The sequence below is a fragment of the Amblyomma maculatum genome, chromosome 9, assembly GCF_055883805.1.
Source record: "Amblyomma maculatum isolate TAMU_Amacu chromosome 9, ASM5588380v1, whole genome shotgun sequence".
In the NCBI taxonomy this organism is placed as follows: Eukaryota; Metazoa; Arthropoda; class Arachnida; order Ixodida; family Ixodidae; genus Amblyomma; species Amblyomma maculatum.
In genome coordinates, this window is record NC_139352.1 from 122,876,234 (window position 1) to 122,881,222 (window position 4,989).

Genomic DNA, 4,989 nt, shown 5'->3' on the forward strand with positions numbered 1-4,989 from the left:
TCGATGGCTCAGTAATGATTATAGACGCTCGGCTCTCTGACCCGCAATATGTGCGTAGCCCAGCTACGACGATCGCATTTCGATGGAATTAACACGCTAAAGGTGGTCCGATGTCAGCGCATGCTAAGATCGCCAGATATATGGCCTAATCGAGCTCTCCACTATGCGTGTTTTCACTACGCCGCTCCAGTCGGGCCGATATCTGCACGCTACGCCACAGAAGCCGACACGTATACCCGGCCGTAGCAGACTTGCTAACATGATGGAAACGGTGGGCTGCCGCAGGCAGTTTCCAACGACAGTGATACCCTGAGAAGGCCAGCGTTGTCGTCGGATAGGTGCGTCTCTTCTCTAGAGGCAACTGCAGCCCGAAAATCTGTTGGGCGCTTCCAATTCTCAGTCGTAAACAAATTCTTTAATCCTGATACTCGCCGATTTCTCTGCGCGACTAAGTCCATAAATGAAACACGGACAGCTAGCAACATGCAGGCATCTCAAGTGAGGCATCGCTCACACTTGACGACCGGCTGTTCGTGGGGTTTGCGTCGAGTACCGCCGTTCGCTCAGCCTAGCTGCTGGTGGACGTCCGACAGCGTGTGTACTATGATGCACTGTGGTCGCAACTACCGTTACTATAATAGTACAGTACAGCCGCAATGTATACGTAAGTATCTCACTATCTCCTCAGCCTTGCCCTGCCGCGCGACGCGTGTATGCAGCGTAAACACTGTTCGCACCGACCCTTCAGCTTCTTGGCATCGCAGCGTTGGCATTTTTGTAATCGGCGCCAAGTAGCAGACGACGGCGTTGTTTTTTGTAACTTTTTTCCTTGTTTTTTAAATTTCGTCATCAATTTCTGTTTATACGCGTTTTAGCGCCGCCCCAATATTTACGTCACGGGTACGTCACAACATGGCCGAAAAGGCGAATATCGAGGATCGGGCCCCTGGGGCCCGATCCTCGATATTCGCCTTCCCCTGGCGGCGCCATATTGTCTTTCTGATTGGCTCAGAAAAGAGTCACGTGCTTCAAACTTGTGGCGCGAAACCATCAGTTGAGGCAAGCACTTTTAGCGGTTACGTCAAAATGACGTAGCCGTGAAAATTGATTTCAACCGGAGCTATCCTTGTTGCCTGGATGACAAATACGAATGATTTTGGAGTGGAAGCAAAGTTACTGATGGTGGTTTGGAGAACACTTACGCTCGATTAACCAATGTGATGAAAATAATGGCATACTGGGAAGGAGCGGATGCTCAAATTTGATTGGCTGGAGCTATGTCACGTGAAACACGTGATACGCAAGCATATTTAGATTACGTCAAATTGACGCGTCATGACGTAACTGACGTGCCGCCATTACCGAAAATGCTGACGTTTGGCCGCCATAATTTCGCCGAGTGGCGAGGTGCCCGAATTATGCTAATGAGACTATGGCGACAGGCAAGCTGATTTATGCAGCCGTTAGCCTACCGTAGTTTCTTAGCTTGTTATTAAAAGTAAAAGGATAACTTTATATACACCTTGTATGGCTTTTTAAACGGAATAGAAAGGCAAATTATGAGCGCGTATGAAATAAAGGACGTTTGAGACAATCTCTAATGGGGCAGAAGCGTGCGGCCGCGTGACGGCGCTAACTGCTTTCTTATTTCAAACCCTTTCTTCCATGGTAAGAAATTATTGGTCTGCGCGGTTATAATAACCCAGCAATGGCGGCGGCCATGGAGTCGTGCAGTTCGTCGTCTGCAAGTAGTGATCGAGGATTTGCAGCAGCACAGCAATGCTGTCAAATTGCCTTGAAAGATAGCTCGTCAGTACAGTCAGATCTGAGGAGTGTAGTGTGGCGGCTTTGCAAACTCCGAGGCGAGAATTGCTCTGCGCTCGGGTGTTTCGGGTGGAATCGGCAGTGGTGAACGCCTCTGATGTAGGATGGCACGAAATGTATTCGTTCGGCCGAGCAACGAGCTCCTGGAATGTGTCGGGCTTCTCGATGGGTGTCGGCCAGCAAGGCAACGCAGTCAATCTGCTGGAAATGCTGCAGCACGTCGAGCATCATAGAGGTAAGCGCAATAGGAAAACCTGCAAAGGTGACTGTTCATACAGCGTCATTCGCATTCAAGTTGTGCGCAGGCGGGAAATGACTGAAGATTAAAGGAATACTTACAGGACGCATGCGGCGAAAAAAAAAAAAAAAAAAAAAAAAAGAAACTGAGTGTGCTCGTAGTTGTCAAGATTTCTTGGCTAATGGTTTCGACGACCGAGAAAGGAAAGTAATGTGAAATCGCGTGAGATAAGTCGTTCCTTTAGTTGCAAAATAGAAAAAAGTTAACCTTCGCACTACAATTTCCGCCACCAACCCGTCTTTACCTGTTACGGAAATGGTTCACTTAGGTATTGCACTGACCATTTCTTGCATTCATAGATTACACTTTACCGCAGCTTAGCTTGCAGCATTGATGATTTTGAATGTTCCTGTGCCATGCGTGTTTGATATTTTATTCGCATATAATTTAGGCACTAAACATTTGCAGGTGATCGTGTGGACCTTGTGCAGCCATTGCAGCACTTCCGATCCGAGTCATCATGTGGGCGAGAAGTCCTGGGGCCATATTCAACATCATTAACCTCTCTGCTAGGCTTGTATAATCTGGGAGGCCACGCCTTGTCCCTGGACGGCCACATCAGATGTGAAGTGCTATGCAGATGGACAGCTCTTTTTGAAGATCGTTACAGCTTGTAGTGTGTGCAGATCACATGACATTGACGCCACCTGCAAAAGGTAATCGCAGCAGGAACATCAACAAGTACAAGGAAGAGGACGTGCAACATTTATATTAACTTGGACAAGAACAACTTGATCACCTGCACTTGAGATTTTCACTCGCTGTCATGATTTTGATATATGCCACAAGTGATCAATGTCACTTTGAGTCACTTTGGGACGTTAAACCCCACAAACCAAACCAAACCTTTCTTTGGTGCTATAATTTTTTGTCTACCATCTGTAGACATACTGAGTGTATTCTACAAGTGCTGTGGCCCTCGCTGAGAGCTGTCATTCTTTGTTGTATACTTTGCTTTTTTGTGTTCTGCTTAAACTCAGTGTGCATTTTATTAAGTGCTTCATGTCAATGAAACGCAGGAAGGTACAAAAACGTTCTCCTTCTACCTCCAGAAGTGCCATTCTGAGTAGGACGTGCGTGCACATATAGTTCACAATTCACTTTGGTGTTTGTGGCAAGCAAGCAGTCTGCGACATACTACTTCAGTGAGAATATTTGACATACGTGTACCCTGGTGGATGTGTCTGCAGTCGTTTACCATAGCAGAGTCCATTTCGTTACACCTATCTTGTGTGCTACTAGGGTGAAACGTGAGGTGCCCACTGTGTTTTTCCACGAACTGTAGAGTGAAGCGAGCTGTGCTTCTTTGTATTTGGTTGCCTTTATGCTTGTTTTCTATTGCTTCCTTCATATGCTGAACGTAGATGAACAGCAATCAACTAGTTTTCCCAAGGCTAATCTGTGCATCTATTTGGTGGTCATTGTCTTTCATTGTTGTATGCACGAAAAATGAGGGCCCCGCCAACTTGTCAACCCATTTTGGCAATTTTAGATTCCACTTTTGCAAAATTTGCCATTTTCACTTTGCACTGCAATTACCGATGCTTTTTAGTCATGTTAATCAAGATCCCAGATAACCTGTTTAACCTCTGCATCATTTGTGTGGCTCGGCTATCAATGAACATTTTTGTATTCATTTTTTTTTACAAAGGCAACTATTGACTTCTCTGTTTTGTAACTAGGTGATATTGATGTGCATGTGTACCCACTGGCAAAAGTTCTTGAAGGTGGCTTCGCAGGGGAAAGAATGCATTCATTTGTGTACGAGATAAATTTCTTGACATTTCATGTTCACTATATAACCCATAGTCACAATAATGATGCACAAGCGCAGGAATGAAATAAAATCTTTTTGATAAGATTGTCCTTCATAAATTTTTGACTGCAGCTCTACAAAATGCTTTGCTCCTTTTGTACATTGCTACATATCTTGTTCCATAAAATATCTCCCTCCATGATAGCGTTGTGTGTAGACCTTCCATACCCCTATTATGAGGCTGCTATCTGGGCCAGTTGCTTCTTGACACATTCTTGCTGCTGCCACATGCCCTCCGGCACTCACATATGTTAAAGGAGGGTTGGTAAAGCTCACATATTCATGCTCTAAGCCACTGAAGCATGGCTTCATCACTCGAGATGTTTATCGAATGATTGCAGCTGTGTATAACTGCTTCATTATTTTTTTTCTGTTAGTTGCTTTTGTAGCCTTATCTTCATTGTTCTTTGTGAGCTTTAAATTGAGAATTTTAAGGAAGGGGCAGACATTTTATGCCAATCACTTTCATCTCATTTATGTGGAAGCACTTTCAAGGACACTTTTGTTTCATCATCACTTTTCAACATTTTGTACCATTGTGCTAGTACTGAGTTGTATAACTTTTTGCTCTCATAAGTGACAGCTGCACTAGTTTCACTTACACCTATCCTATTGTCACATTTGTTTTCTACGTTATCTAGTATCCCTATGCTTTCCTATTATATCAGCTTCAGCAATCCTCTCTGCATTTAACCCTCAGAATGTGTTCCATATTTTGCACGTCTGCTATGTGTACAGCCTAAATTGAACACCACAATATATTCTTAAGATTGCATTCAAAAGATAACTTCCTGAAGATACAATCCTATTGAACACAGTAGACGTCATACTATCCATAAGTGAGCCATTCTTTTTCATGATGTATTGAAGAATTTGTGAACAAAGCGATTTCATTTTATCTTGACCACATTCTTCTGTTGTTTCTGTGGTACAGCCTCTGCCACAGCTACATCTATAACTTGGCTGTTGGCACCGTGGTCAAATGTCTTGCGAGCCAGCAGAGCCTAATGTAGCGTAGATGTTCAGCTATTGGCTTCTTGCTTTTTTTTTT

At 44.2% G+C, this 4,989-nt stretch overlaps 1 long non-coding RNA gene across 1 annotated transcript; it reads left to right on the forward strand.

Moving 5' to 3' along the window:
• Nucleotides 1-957: 957 nt before the first annotated feature.
• LOC146180303 (uncharacterized) lies at nucleotides 958-4,989 on the forward strand. The gene is made up of 2 exons (XR_014700824.1): nucleotides 958-2,059; nucleotides 2,531-4,989. It is a non-coding gene; the product is annotated as an uncharacterized LOC146180303 (long non-coding RNA).